General features: G+C 44.2%; 1 protein-coding gene across 1 annotated transcript in view; it reads right to left on the bottom strand.

The window, feature by feature from the left end:
• Positions 1-16,540, bottom strand: part of ST8SIA3 (ST8 alpha-N-acetyl-neuraminide alpha-2,8-sialyltransferase 3) — a 32,846-nt gene that overhangs the window by 11,618 nt on the left and 4,688 nt on the right. The window lies entirely within an intron of this gene.

The following is a 16,540-nucleotide window of genomic DNA, read 5'->3' as shown; positions in this document are numbered from 1 at the left end:
CAATCTGAGTAGATGCACTGGAGGCAGAGAAGTACCATTTCTTCAACAAGTAGACTTTCAAATGATCGCCAACCCATGTTCAATTAGGCACATTCCAAGTTTTCCACCAACATCAATCTCGCAGGTGTCTCATTTGTTTCATCACCTGCAGCACCCTGGAAAACCAGAGGGCTGATTGGGTTCCACTCGATGGGAGTGAATGTGTCAACCACTGAGGCCATATCTCCATTCAACCAGAGCTTTGATAAAATCATCTGCCAAGATGAGAAGAAAAACCCTACGAACCATCCAGATCCATTAGTCTCCTGGGATGGAGCATCTTAATCATGCCCCTGCACCTGCAGGGGCTTTAAATCCCAGCAAATCCAAACTGCACCAGGGACTGGCAGTTCCTTCACCCCCAGGTCACCATCCTCTCTAAATATCAGTTTCTCATACATTCATTTTTTAGAAATACCAAATTCTTGTTGCCCAAATATGAAGAAAATGATGAATCTGGGTTAATTCTTATCAAAGCTGAACTGAACCAAAATTCTCAGCATACCTGAAAAATGACTGCAACCTACATTTCTCCGGTCAATGTGAGGGCAATTTAAAACATCCAGAAGTACAACACATACTCATTTGGATGCTTCCCTGATTTTATTCTTCATCTCAAGATCACCTGAAGGTGATCTTCAGACATGTTTGGACAGGTTATCATCTGGGGGAAGAGAGGATCTCCTCAGTGCTAAATTACTTTTGCAGCCTGTTACCCAAGTGATGTTTTCAAAACATGGTCCTGGAGAAGAGCTTTGCAAATCCCCTGGACAGACAGAAAGATGAACAAGTGGGTTCTTGATCAAGTCAAGCCAGAGCTTTCCTTCAAAGTAAAAATGACAAAACTGAGGCTGTCATACTGTGGACACATCAAGAGAAGGCAAGACTGAAGTTAGAAGAGGAGGAGATGGACTGACTCTATAAAACAAACCATAGCCTTGAATTTTGAAGAGCTGAGCGGGTCATGGATAGGACATTTTGGAGGGTCACCATAAGCCAGGGGCTACTTGACAACACATAGCAACAACATTGTCACCCATGGCAACCCTGTGTAGGAGTCCGCCCCCTTTAAAATGTCTACTTTGCTTGACATTGTGCTGTGTGCTTTGATGTACATAGTGAGACCACAACCAATGTGCTCTCCCCTGGCCTTCCCATGTGTGCATGTATGTGTGTGCATGTATGTGTGTGTTTTCAGCACTTGGGACATGATCAGAGGTGCATTGTTGTACCTTCTGATGTCTGAGCCCTGTGGATCCTGGGTATGATCCTTGGCTTGAATTAAGGCCAAAAAGGAAGCGTAGGTCATATTTTGCTTTCTTGAGGGAATAAACCAAGAACAGTCCCTGACCAGTTAGTTCATTGTCCAAAGTAAATCAGAAAAGCACCAGTATTTTCAGTATGTGCTGTTTTCTAATTTCATTCCATCTGACACGAAACTGAGGCCTGTAACAAAATACTGCAGTATGGAGGCTTCCTGTACAAGGTTACAGCCAGCCACTCTACTCCATTCCATTCAACCGCTCTCTTTCCCCTCCAACCCACCCCTCTGGGTTTCAATTCTCCACCCCTCCTTTCAAGGATTAGCTAGAATTCTATAGTTATTGTGCAGGCTCATTGAGCAATTTTGGGCTTCTCCATTCTTCAAGCCCCTTCTTAAATATTCTTTGTACTTTTTTGCATGGTTAGTTCTGTTTTGGCTGCATAAGAATTCATAAAGATCTATCCTTAATACCTCACTATTCCTGCACCAGATCCAAATCTTCTCCTTGCTCCAAGGAACATGGAGTCAAGGAAGCATCCAAAGTTTCCCTGTCTTTATCTTCCAAACTACCCTGTAACATGGATTGACATGAAAGACAGTGGTTTCTCCAAGGCCACGTGGAAAGCTTTATGGTAGAGCAAGCATATAAACCTAGATTCAGCCCAGTCAGAATCCAATATTTCAGCCACAGCAACACAGCAACTTGGTTCTTTGCCAACTCAGAAACTAGTTTTTCACATGAATACCAATGACTTGCCTAGAGATATGGAGGCCAGTTGGGGCAGAGAAAACACCCAAGAGAAAATCTGATTGGGCAAACCTCAAAAAAAAAAAAAAAAAAAAAAAGGCTAAAAATACATTTTTTTCTGTCCTTGCCTTTGGAAAATTCGGGTGGGAAAATGCTTTCCTCCCCGGATTTGCCATTTTTCCCAACTTTCCCCAAAACCAAAACAGCAAAGAGTTGAACCATGCTCAGTATTTGCAATTATATTCTCCATAGCAGACAATGGTGATAACTGGAGTTGCAGAAAACATATGTGGTAGGTACCATTTTCAGACACACTGTCTAGCGCTCTTGAAAAAATCCTCTTCCATCTCCCCACATGTAGGTACATGTATCACTTTTTTGCTTGATGAGTACACTTGAAAGATCCAGCAAGAGATCTCTACAGCAGGAACAAGAAGCTATGTATTGATTGTGAGGTTTGCTATAGGAAGCTTCCACATCTGTTTCCCATGGTCTGTAGACTAGATGGACTCTTGATGGATCCAGCATGGCTCTTCCCATGCCCTTCAGACAATCCTTTTTTGAAACTCACATTCCCTTTGAAGGCTACAGCATAACCCTTCACTTTTCCTCCCCTAATGCAATGAGACTAAAGTAGTTATAAGTACATTTGCTCTCATTCATCTCTTATTACGCTTCGTTCTCCTCTGCTTGTGGTCTTCTCCACTATCTAAATTTAGGCTCCAGTTGGAACTTAATCTGTGCTGCTTCTGTTCTTTCTACCAAATGTTATGCACATTGCCGGCATGAGGTAGCTGTTAGAGCTTAGTAACGAGGATCTCAGATGAACACACAGCCACTTAGAATATAAGATTTTGAAACCACTGTGTCTTAATTTCTTTTGGGGGTGAGGCCCCAACAGAACCATTAGAGAATGGTTTAAGCAAACAGTCCTAGGAAGGAACATGGTTATGGGACCAACAAGGGGGATAAAGAGGAACTCATAAATGGAATTGTCTTTTTTGTAGGACTTTGCCTCCTTTCCATTATTGCTTTCAATATTTCTGTCGTAAAGTAAATGGGATTCTCTCTGTGTTTATGTGCATGCATATATTAATATTTATACGTATTTAGTTTAATTTGAAATATTTTACAATAAATATATGTGTGTGCTTAATATGCATCATGCTGGACCCAGATTTAGTCAAGTTTTGAGTAGATCCATGGAAGACGAAGACCTGTTGGTTATGAATTACTTAAATCCTACTTAATTGAATGGGTCTAATCTAAGCATGACGAGTCTCCAGCCAGTCCATTATTAGTAAGTTGCCTTGGCCACAGCATCACCAATACGGACTAGAAATGCAGAAAACACATACAAATAATGTATAATTCACCTGCTCCTGATAGTTTCTGCCATGTATAGAAAGGGAATAGGAGAGGAAGAGGAGGGTGGCTGCAGGAGTCCATGTTCAAGACAATGGGGTGGATCTACTGTATTATGTTTGGGATTTTTAGTGTAAGCCATGTAGAAAAGCAACATGGCTGAGTGAACAGTAAACAAGTAAGTAAATAAATAAAATCTAGGGAGAAACTCATCTCCCTAGTATAAAACTCAGTCTCTCCCGTAGAAACTAAGGAGCTATAGAATATAACTATCTCTGATGTTAGAGGTTTTATTTTCAGGAATGCATTTTCATGTTTCAGATACAGAACAGGGACATTTCTCCCAAGTAAGAAAGAAACCAAGAGTTTTCACGGGGACTGTGATCACAGGCCTTCATTTGCTGAACTCCAAAAGACAACAAGTAGACTCAGCCTATCGAAACCCGTTAAAGCAAATTAAACTGAGAGAGCATCATACATTTTCAATATTCATATTTTCAATATATATTTCAAGCGATAGGAAAGAGGATTGCAAAGAGATGCTGCCACTGAGCCCTTTATCATCAACACAAAAGCCTCAAGTCAGTCTCAAAAGTCATTAGCCATAATGTGCATGGACTTGTGGAGCGAGTGTTTCCAGTATCATTGCTTGTCATCCTGAAGCAACATTCTTCTGTCTCCTTTTTGTAGACATATAACTCCTTACTATTCTGTTTGGAAAAGCATAAGGTCAATTACGCATATTAAAATCCCCCTAAAGTGAATAAGGCTAGTAAAAATGCCATTATGGTTTCTATTTGCTCATCATCAAGAAAAAAGCTAAACAACCTGTTTTTTTTTTTTTTTAATTCATTGCATATTTGCTGCAGATGCACTCTGCTCTTCCACTTAATAGCTTCCGCTGGAAATCGTGTCGTGTATGATGCTTGTCAGGCTGAGAAAACAGCACCCCAGTGTCAAACTTCTTCTCTTTCCAATGTAAAATTTAGGATCTTGGGCCCAATTGTGAATTCCCTTTATTGGCCTTTGCTCCACCCCTGCCAGCTGTAGCACCTAATCATAGAGAAGCAGGGGTGATGGGGGGATTTTGATTTTAATTTTTACAATGCAGGGTGGGTGGGTTCATATACTCAGATGATTGGACCCTTTGGACTCAGTGAGGTGCACATGAGAGCAAATAAGATTATGGTTGCGCTGTGACGGTGCTTTTTTCAGAGGGCTGTAACTCAGGAGTGGGTCACAAGAGAGACATGCAAACCCATTCAGAGTCTGTCCAAGTGAAGTGTTCTTCATCCCTATGAACATGGACTCACAATCCAGATTCTGAAGTTTTGATTTTCTTAGAGGTATAAATGAAAAACCTGAAAATCTGAATTAAAATGACCACATTCAGATGTGGAATGCAAATGGAAATGTCTCTTCTTCTAATTTTTTTTGAAGCCAGGATTAGCTGTGGAAAGACATAGGCTTGTGGGTAGAGATATACAGAGTTAAATCAGTTCTATCCGTGTTTCATGGATTGTTTGATGTCTTTCTTTCTGCTGTGCACTCATTGACAATAATTTTGTGCAGGGAGGTTAGGTTATGCGTGGGAATGTTGTTCCACTTGTGCAAGTGTGCATTAGCACAGGCACATACTTGGACTAATGCAAATTCCAGTTTGTGCAAATCAAACCCCAAAGTTTTTTTGTAAGGTTGGCAAGTCCCTTAAATCTGTGCAACTTAGAAAAATCCACACTGAAGCTTGGAGAAACCCACATAAATGTGCAGCTCAGATTCACAGAACACCAGCCTTATTTGCATCCATTGTGGATTTCTCTAACATTGTGGAATTCACCGGAATCTTGCAATCCAGCAACTGGAGCCTGATGCAGAAGAACTCTGAGCCCAGAATTCATTTGGAATACTAGAATGGAAGAGACCTTAATAGAAAACCCACTCCTTGTTACCCTAAACTTTCTTCATTTCAGCAGCATCATTTGGGGATACAATGGAGACAGCCATCTTGTTGATTTTGATTTTAGGAATCTAAGAATGAGAGATCGATGTTAATCTAATGCATTTCACCTAGAGATTGAGATTTATCTTTTGTCCATCTTGGGCCTCCATGATACTGTCTGCTTGTCAGAATTTGTAATACCTGCCTAGGAGTATTTGGCACTACAGACATAGTGATCAAGTCTATGTGGCGTGAGCTCCGCTTCACATCACAGTGCAGGCATGAACTGGCCTTCAGGCTAAAATGTGTGTTATGCATACATGTGTGCAACCTTTTTACAGGTGGAAAGCACCCTGCAATGGCTGCAGTTCAGGGTTGTTTCCCCCCGAAAATCATTCCCCACCAGGCAGTTGCCCCGCTCTCCAGGCTCCAGAAGCAGGTTACACAAGAACATAAGGGCCCTTTTGGTCCAGACTGAGGGCCCACCTAGTCCAGCATCCTGTTGACACAGTGGCCAATCAGCTGCCCAAATGATCCCCCAAGCAGGCATGGGAGCATAGCACCTCCCATCCATGTACCCGTGTACCTGGCGTACACAGGAGTCCTGCCGCTGGTACCAGGGGTGGCATGCAGCCATTAGAGTTAATAGCTTGTGAGAGCCTTCAAAGGATGGATTTCTCCAGTCCTTTTTTACAGCTGTCCAAATTGGTGGCCATTGCTATATCTTGACAAAGTGAATTCTATCCTTTAATTCTGTGCTACAGCAAGAAGTATTTCCTTTAATCTGTCCTGAAGCTTCCACCAGTCAGCTACACAGTTGACTCCTTTGAGTTCTAGAAAAATGTCTCCCTCTCGACTTTCTCCACACCATATGCAATTCTGTGCACCTATGTCATGTCTCCTCTTACTTGCCTTTTTTCCTAAGCTAAATACAACAAGAACTTGGGCAGTTTACAAGACCACATAAAACACAATTAAATTCAATATAAAATGGAAATAACAGTAACATTATAAAAATTATATCACAAAACTTAGAAGCCCTAACTTCAATCTAAAACCAAAATTAAAAGGCTAAAGTAACAAATTAAATCGTAAGACCTGTTATGCAGCTGGCATAAAGCTGCAATACAATATTGAAGCCAATTCCATGCCCTGTCATAGAGGGCAGGCTTAGCCTGGTGCCAGAAAGACATTAGATCTGGTGCCAGGTGGGCCACAGTTCCAGGCCCACATTGCCAGGTAGGAGCTTGTTCCATTACTGGAGAGCCACCACTGAAAAGGCCGCCACCAACCAAGTCTCTCTCAGAGGTGGCAACTGGAAGCAGGCCTCAGACCTTGAGCGTGTGTTCTAGCAGGTCGCAGCTGGGAGAGGCATTCCATCAGTCACTGTTGTCCCAAAGCCTATATATTCTGAGCACCTTGAATTGACCTCAGAAGGCTATAGGCAGCCAATGAAAGTGGGTGTTACATGTCTGGACCATCTGGTTCCAGTCATTCATCTGGCTGCTCCATGTTGCTTAAGCTGGAGCATCTGAACAATCTCCAAGAGAAATCCTAGTACAGTGCATTGCAATAATCAGTTAAGAGATTACCAGAGAGTAGCTTACTGAAACCAAACTAGCCCTTTTCAGATAGGGGTGGAGGTGGGCCACCAGTTGAGGCTGGTAGAAGGCACTCTGTAGCCACGTGGCTCTGTAGCCACGTGGGTATCTGCCCCTTCCTCTCAAGCCATGAACCAGCTTCTTCAAAGAGAGTGTAACCTGATTCAGGACAGGTTGAACACCCTCCATCGGGTCAGAAAAACCTCCCTGTGATTCCATCAAAGCCTTGCCTGGATTGACTTCCTAGAATCATAGAAGAGTAGAGTTGAAGTGGCCAGAAGGCCATTGGGTGGAACCCCCTGCTCAGTGCAGAAAACCAAGTTAAACCATCCCTCTGAGATGGCTGTCCAGTTGCATCTTCAGTGCCTCTAGTGGGGGAGAGCCCACAACCTCCCTAGATCCTTGGTTCCATAGCTGTGCCACTCTAACGGTCAGGCAATTTTTTCCTAGCATCTAGCTGGAGTCTGGCTTTCCATAACTTGAGCCCAGTATTCTGTGTCCTGAACACTAGGATGAATGAGAAGAGATCCTTCGTTGTGACACCCTTTCAAGTACTATTCAGCTTCTGATCTACCACAATCCCGAGATCCTTCTCGCCTGCAGTATTGTTGAGTCAAGTATTCCCCATCTTGTAATGATGCCTTTGGTTTCTTTCTCCTAGGTGCAGCACTTGGCATTTGTCCCTATTGAATTTCATTCTGTTGTTTCCAGCCCAATGCTCCAACCTATCAAGATCACCTTGAATCTTCTTTCTGTTTTCCAGCGTATTAGTTACTTGTTGTGACCTTTCCTCATACAGGAGTTTCTCCAGCCCCTTGATCATTTTAGTTGCCCTTTTCTGCACTTTTTCCTATCCTTCTCTAAGTGCAGTGACCAGAACTGTACACAGTATTGTAAGTGTGGTCACATTATAGATCTGTATAAGGGCAGTCTGAAACTAGCAGTTTAACTTCAGTTCCTTTCTTAAGTATGCATAACATGGAACTTGCCTTCTTCAAAACAGCTGCGCACTGCATAGACATTTTCACTGAGATGTCCACTGTGATTCCAAGACCCCTTTCTTGGTCAGCCACCACTAGCTCAGATCCCATAAGCTTATAATTGGTTGGGAATTATTATTATTATTATTATTATTATTATTATTATTATTATTATTATTATTTTTGCTGAAATGTGCATTACTTTACATTTGCTTACAGTTATTTGCCTTTTTGACAGACATTGTCCCAGATTGGAGGGAATCTTCTGAAGCTCCTCACAAACCCTTTTGGCTCTCACTGTCCAAAATAGTTTGGTGTCATCAGCAAACATGGCCATTTCGCAGCTCACTCCTTATTCCAAATCATTTATGCGTAAGTTGAAAAGCATTGGTTCTAATATGGATCTCTATGGGACCTCCGCTGGAATGCAGAATGTCAACTTTTGCCACCGCTGTCTGTGTTAGTTTCTCACACTCTGTTCTGTAAAATATCAGTACATATACAAGTATCCACAGAAGCAGAAATGACAAAATTGAGGCTGTCATACTTTGGACACATCATGAGAAGGCAAGACTCACTAGAGAAAACCATCGTGTAGGGGAAGTCAAAGGCAGAAGAAGAGGAACAACAAATAAGAGAGGGGATGATTCCATAAAGGAAGCCACAGCCTTGATTTTAGGACCACTAAGCAGGGATGTCTGGGATAGGACATTCTGGAAAACTTTTATTCACAGGATTGCCATAAGTCAGAGGTGACTTGATGGCACATAACAGCAACAGATATCTGCCCTGTATCCTCTGCAGGGAAAATGGATCAAAAGAATTCATTTAACTTCTCTGTAACATCCTTACCTTCCTCTGGTACTCCTTTAACTCCATTCTCATCCAGTGGTCCAACTGCCTTTCTTTCAGCTTTCTTGCTTTTGGTATATATAAATAATTCTTTTCGTTGGTCATGATGTCTTTAGCAATATGCTCTTCAAAATACCTTTCTGCGTCTCTTTTGCCTGCTTGCATTTCCCTAAGTTTGAGTTCCCTTCTATTGTCCTTATTTGGGAAAAGCTTCCATTTGCTTCCTTGACACTGCTTGATAACTATGCTGGTGACTTTTGGACTTTGCGCTACTTTCCCTAACTGATGGGTGCATACTATGAGTGGAGCCGACTGGAGCTGGGGGTCAGACTAGATGGCCCGGGAGACCCCTTCTGACTTGCTCTGTTTCTATGTTTCCATGTTGCTATCTGAGCTTCTAGTAATATGGCTTTGAGGAAGGGACTTAAGCCCCTTGACTCCCCCTTTCAGCTTCCTTTTTACCAGTTCCCTCATTTTAGGGAAGTTTCCTTTTGAGGAGTCAAACGTGACTGGGTTAGATCTCTTTGGTAGTCTTCCAGTTAAACCTACACTAAAGGTGATAGCACTGTTCATGGGCAGAGGCCTGAATGCCAAATGCCATTTTGGAGGACTTCTTGAAGGCCTCATTTCAGTGGCCGGCAGGGCTGAAGATAAATGAAACAGGGGCAAAGCACCAATAGTAGCTGCTTATCTAGTTTAAAACCCTCAGCGCCAGAAATTAATCCTTAGGAGAGGCAAAACATGCTTTAGGAATAGGGAAAAAGTCACAGAAATGGGAAGCCACCTGACTGGTGGCAAGAGAAAACAGGTGAAGATAAGAGAAGGGCATGTGGCCATTTGGGCCAGACTGGGAGGTCTGGGTTGGCCTTTGTGCCTACAATTCCACTCCCCTTCTATACTTCAGGCTGCTGTTCTGTACTCGCTTATCTGGGGATAAATCCTATTTTACTCAATGAGGCCTACATCTAAGCAGACAGGTATAGGATTGCACTGTAAACTAACTGTTCCTTCCCCAAGGGATTCTGGAAGCTGTAATTCTTGAGGTGGGGGCTAGGACAGAGTGTACTCATGGGAGTACCCTCTTAGCCCCAGTACCAAACTAAAATTTCCAGGATCCTTTGGGAATAGCTCTCCTCTATCATTTCTCAGCATTATCTGTAATCAGAGGAAAATAATAAAACAGAGGACTTGCAGTTTTGTTGCAAGGAGAATTCCTAAGAAATGCTTTGAGTCTTTAGGAAATATGCTAAATGCATAAACTGCATTGTAATTATTGTTTAAGGACCCTTTTTTCTCTGCTAGCCAGAAAGCAGAGCAATTGCTCAGATCCCTAAGAAATACCCTTGATAGGTGTTTTCTTATGCGAGAGCAATTTGTCTTGCATATGCCGGTATCCGCATGAAGGTGTTCAGGAAGTTGCAGAACAGTTTTTCTGCAAATAAGCTCAGCATCGTGCCCCTCTGGCATCACATGCTATATCCAAACTGAAACTGAATTCATTGCTTAGTGAAATTTCATATTATGCTGGTAACTGCCTTACAAATGTACATCAAAACAGAACCTGAGCTGGTGACATGCCAAACCCAAATGCTATTGTGTTTCCCTTTGCCATTCCAATTTTAAAAGCCACATAATCCACCACACAGCTTCTTCTCTGTGCAGGACCGACTAAACGATAATCGAATCAGCAGTCAACATGCCCACTTTGATCCTGAAGTACTCTGGCTTACTCTGGCTTATTTTATTTTATCTGATTCTAAATGTCCACTTCCAAAGAAGAAATCTCTAGGATTAGAAAGCAGGCAACACATTTGAACTGCCTGATGCTTGAGCAAAGTATGCCATTTCTGGCTATTTGGTGTCTTTCAGGGAGTCCATGTGTACACAGCACTGGCTGCCTCTTAGACATGAGAGCAATGCGGTTTTGCAGTGGAGCCAGGACTTGCAGGTCAAAGTACGGAGGCTATCTGATTACTGGCGGTGGTCATGTCAGCTGCTCTTTCCCGTCCCCGCTCTGCATCAGGTTTTCCTGTCCTTCTGAACTTAGTGGCAATGCTCACGGAAAAAGGGGTAGGGGACATGTTTTCCTAGCAACATCGTATTGCTGTAAGCTGTTCCTGTTGAACTGCAAAGTTATTAATATTCACGGAAACAGAGCAAGTCAGAAGGGGCCTCCCGGGCCATCCAGTCTGATCCCCGGCTCCAGCTGGCTCTGCTCATGACATGCCTACCATGTGCATGTCCAGCCTGTCCTTGAACACCCTCACCGATGGGGCCTCAACCACCTCCTGTGGAAGCCCATTCCATACCCTGGGGCCCTAACTGTCAGGAAGTACTTCCTGGCATCCAAACTGAACCTTGGTACCCTGAGCTTTGCTACATTGGAACATGTCCTGCCCTCCTCTGCAGGGGAAAAAAGGTCTCCACCCACCTCTGTGCGACACCCCTTCATGTACTTATATGTTGCCAACAGATCCCTTCTTCATCAGGCTGAAAAGGCCCAGTACCCTCAGACTCGCCCCATATGGCTTTCCTTGCAATCCATCCACCATCCTTGTGGCCCTTCGCTACACCGATTCTAACCTGGCTATATCCTTCCTGTAATGTGGAGCCCAGAACTGAACGCAATACTCCAGTTGCAGGTGCACCAGAGTCATATAGAGTGGTAGTAATACCTCTCTCGATCTAGAAGCCACACTTCTGGCTATGCAACCAAGGGTGGCATTTGCCCTCTTGACCACCGCATCACACTGCTGGCCCATGTTTAGCCTGCAGTCAACCAGCGCCACGAGTCACTTTCACAAGTGCTGCTTTCCAGCCACTTGTCCCCTAACCTGCATTTATGACACCTACTCCTACACCCCAAGTGCAAGACCTTGCACTTATCCACATTGAATGCCATCCTGTTGTCCCCTCCCTACTTCCATAGTCTGTCCAGATCCTTTTGGATCTGGAGTACCTGCTCCTCAGTTGTAGCCACTGCCCCCATTTTAATATTATCTGCGAATTTGACCAGCAGACTGGTCACGCCCTCCTCCAGGTCATTGATGAAAAGATTGAACAGGATAGATCCCAGGAATGAGCCCTGGGGGACCCCGCTTGTCACCATCCACCATCCCGATGATTCCCCCCTAATAGTAACCCTCTGTCAGCCATGCCCTAATCCATCGGACTGCATCCTGTTACTACTTTCATTTTTCCTCTTGCAAGGAACCCAAGGCAGCTTACACATTCCATGTCCACTCCATTTGACTGTTACAAAAGAACGCCATAAAGTAGGTTGGGCTGAGAGCCAGTGCCTGGCTCAAAGTCACCCGGCAAGCTTCACGGCTGAATGGGGACTAGAACCTGCATCTCCCAGAACAACACTTTAACCTCTCGATCCATGTTGGGGTGGATTGGTCTTGAATGGGCCAAGAAGACCCACTGGCTTTACAAAAGACCTGCCTGCAATGGAAGTGGAAAATGTAAAACTGTGTAGTTGATGGGGGTCACCACCGCAGCTGGTGCTTCTTGAGCTCTCAATGGGATGATCATGATGAACGTCTGCCCATCAAAATTTTCTGGAGCTCTGGGGCCCCATAATATTCCTGTAGCCTCTTCCATCTTGGGAGCAAATTCTCCCCTCCTGCCTTAATCATGGTCAGAAGCACACATCTGTGGCAACTTCACCTGTATTAACAGCTGAGCAACATTCCCTTTTAAGCAGAGTGTTTTTAACCAACTTCCAACACAAATTAGCTGGGAACTTGGTTAGACTTTATCCTTCGTTAAGATCTGTGCCAATATAACCTTTAATTGAGGATAAAGTGGGAGAAGGGAAGTTTACCATAGGGACAAGTGAGCTTGCAGGGAGGAGAAAGCTTGAACATTTGTATTTATTTATTATGGGTACTTTTATGCCACCCATCAATCATATTTCCAGGGTGTTCCACAAGAAAAAATAAGAACATTAGCATGCTAATGCAAACAAAAGACAACCCATGTCTCCCGATCTTTTAACTGTGAATAAACAGTCATTATCCTTGCATCTGCCCATTCAATTGTTCTGATACTTCTCTAATTTTTAACACTGTTGTATGGAGGCATCATTCCAGTCTATATCTAACTTTGGGACAGGGGTGTCAATTGATATTAACCCTTTTGGTATAAGTTGACCCATTTGCAACATACTGGGGATAAAAAGAAATATACTGTGAATAATAACTCCTCATCCCCCTCATGCATACCATTTCCAATGTCTCCTTTTTCACATGAAAAGTGAAGGTAGCCATGTTAGCCAAAAAAACCTCCCCTGCGGGAAAATCAATATTAGCACAATACCTTGATGAGCCCAATTAAAAGTAACTCAATGTTGTGCAAGCTTTCAAGTTCCTCAGAAAACAAAGCCAAAGTTCATTCAGGGGAGGGGGAAAACCCAGCAGGTGTTAAACCTGGGGGATTTTCATTTAAACTGCAATCCTTGTGAGGGTTCCAGGTAGAAGTTGACACCATTTCAGTTCCTGATAGAACCTAACTTGAATTTCTGCATCCATTCCACTTTCTGTTTCAAAGGCTGTTACTTAACACCGCCTCCTCCCATAAATGCTCACTTATAGTTTGAAATCTTTGTCAGAGGCCCAGTTTCATGTCTCTCATTGAGAGAGAGCAAAGGTTAGGAGAGAGAAAGGGGGCTGCTTTGACACATGTTCTCCAGGGCCGTTGGCTGGTCTCCAGAAGAATCAGAATCAGAAGACAGGAAGGAACTTGGAGCAGGGGTGTTCCTCAGGCACAGATGTGGTGGGAACGGCTGTTGACCCCCTGATGTGGCATCAGCAGAGGAGGGTGACCCAATTAGAGGACTGGCATGCAGAGAGGTGGTGTGCTCATTTTCAGACATGCTTATAAGGGGAGTTCCTGGAGGTAAATACCAGTTTGGGTTCAACAAATGTGCACGTTCAGAGATGCAGAGATGTTTGTGCTTTTGGTCAATAAAGAATGCTTTGCAAGGAAAAGGTCTGTGGCTTTTGAATGCACAAAGAAGGAACCTCAACTCCTGTCACAAGGCTGGGCTTTTTCTGAAGTAGCAGCTTCCCAGTGGAATCCTCTCCCAAAGACTGGCTCCATCTCTCTTAGAAACAGAGGAAGCTGGGAAGGTTCAGCCAACTCAAGAAGCTATGGTGAAATCTTTACCATTATAGGTCTGCAGACCTGTCCAGAGCCAGCCTCAGATTCCTGAGTGGTGGGATTAGTTTGCTGAAACCATGGGGAGAATAGCTGGTCTATTCAAAGGTTTCCATGCTTCTCCATGGCTTTTCCATGGACTCAGGATCACCATTTCACTATGGTTGGTATGGAAACTTTATAGAGTGTCCTTGTAAGAGCCAGTGTGGAGTAGTGGTTAAGAGTGAACAAGGTTCTAGTTCCTGGTGAGCCATGGAGCCAATTGGGTGCCTTTGGGACAGTCACAGCCTTTCAACCCAACCTACCCCACAGGGTTGTTGTTGTGGATAAGAGGGGGAGGAGGGGGAGAGTTATGTAAGCTGCCTTGAGTTTCCTTGAAAGGAAAAAAGGTGGAACATAAATATTGAATGAATAAATAAACAAATAAGAGAGCAGCTGCAGAAATGGCTGCTTCTGTCTTTTGATCTCTACAGCCCTCAGCTCCCTAGCAACAGATGCATTACTACATACTTTATTCCCATTGGCCAAACAATATGCCCATCTCCTTTTTATTTTTGGAAACAGGGCAACAGCATGAAAATATGCAGACAGAAAAGCAGGGAATCACTGCAAAACTGTTTTTATCTAATAAAAATCTCTGTGGGGGCTGAAGCGGCTGGGAAGTATACAGGTACGTGTGGTGGGGGAGGGGGAGCCCACCTAAGTATCATGGCAGCACAATTGGGAGGAGCCACTTGGTCTATAGGCAGGAATAGGGACTGAAAACTGGGATTTCGCTGGTGGAGCTATCAGGATGCCTGGCAAGGCCAGGAGGATCGCACAGGCAGCCCAAAAACCCACTTTGCAATCTCCCCAGTCGGTCTGGTCCCAAACTTGCTCACTGCAGAAACCAAATGGCATGGTTTTCTGTGGTGTGTGAGCAACGCCGCTTGAATCAGACCCTTGGTCCATCTTGTCCAGCATAGCCAGCACTAACTGGCAGCAACCCTCTGGAGCTTTCGGAAGGAATATTTACAGATCTACCCTGGAACTGTCAGGGATCAAGTCGGAGTCCTTCGGTGCATTAAGCATGGGCTCTTCCACTCTGCCATAGCCCCACTGCATTTTAAACAGGCAGTAATAATAGTGATGTTTCATCAGACCTTTGGCTTATAAATGCTTTGGCCTGCTTTTGAAAAGCACGTTCTGTTCTTCAAATGTTTTTGGGATTGGATTTTATTATACATCACTTTGAGGGCCTTGTTGTGCCAAACAGTGATACAGAAATACTTTTAATAATGAATGAATGCAGACTCTAAAGCTTTAACATGAGCTGCTTTTCCCTCTCCCCGCTTTGCTTTGATTACCATCTTGTTTGATGCAGAGTTCTGAAGAACCTGAAAGCTTGCATGCCTACTTCGTGCCTTTCGAGTCAGTCGGATGAACATATCACGCTAGCTTGGATGTGAGCGTCTTTCCCTGTTCACCACATTTACACAGTGCCCGGGCAGATGAGGAGTGCTGTGCTCTTGGCAGAAAGGGAATGAATGCACAACTACATATTTATTTATTTTTCGATTTCTATCCTGCCTTTTTCCTACAAAGGGCTCAAGGCAGCTTACACCATTCTCCTCCTCCATCTTATCGCCACAACAACAACAACCCTGTGAGGTAGGTTGGGCTGAGAGTCTGACTGGCCCAAAGTCACCCAGTGGGCTCCATGGCTGAGCGGGGACTAGAACCCAGATGCCCGAGTCCCAGTCCCAGGCTCTTAACCACTACGCCACACTGGCTCTCGCTGAGAGAAGAAGACCTTGTTCTTGGAGGCTGCTGAGAATTTTGGAAAGCATTACCACCAGTTGGTACAGAAAACTGGAAAGGAGGAATGAAAGAGCTGCAAAGAGCGTTGTAAGCCAGGTGTAAGCAAGAACAGATCTTCAGCTGATTTGGGTTTCAATTTCTGGCATTCCATTGGCCATGCTGGCAGGGGCTTCTGGGAACTGAAGTCCAACACAAATGGAGATTGAACTTTCTTTCTATCTCTGTTGTAAGAAACTGGGCAGCCATCTGAGTGGGATGGTGTGACTTGGTGTCCTGCAACAGCTGGGGGTTGGACCGATGGCCTTCATGGCCCCTTCCCACTCTACTATCCTATGATTCTATGATCTAGCTCAACTCTTTGCTTGATGCAGGGAACCTAAAGCCATCGCATCTCCAATCCAGCTCTCTCCACCGCCTGCTTGAAGACCTCCAACCAAGATAAACAGCAACAGATGGGGAAAGCTTGCCAGTGACTCTTCCCCCCCCCCCCCCCCCCCGTGTGTGCATTTATGCCCCACACCACCCCCAGCTTTCCCTTGTGCCACAGAGCAAGAGGCGTGGGCGGGTCTGCTCTTACCTTCGGAGTCTAATTGGGGCTCAGGGAACCCAGGAGGTAGGAGGCCATCAAGGCCAGAAAAGGTAGATTTCCCCATGCTGACTTGGAACAGGCCAGGTCTCTGACTAAGTATCAGTAGTAATCATCTATTTGTTTTCAAAATAGCAAGGACTCTGGTTTAGTGTCCTGGTATAACCTTTCTCTCTCTCCCTCTTTCCCTCCCTGCCTCCCTT

This window comes from Varanus komodoensis, unplaced genomic scaffold, assembly GCF_004798865.1.
Source record: "Varanus komodoensis strain SLA01 unplaced genomic scaffold, ASM479886v1 scaffold22, whole genome shotgun sequence".
In the NCBI taxonomy this organism is placed as follows: Eukaryota; Metazoa; Chordata; class Lepidosauria; order Squamata; family Varanidae; genus Varanus; species Varanus komodoensis.
Note: the sequence above shows the minus strand (reverse complement) of the source record. Positions and strands in the feature narration are given on the sequence as shown.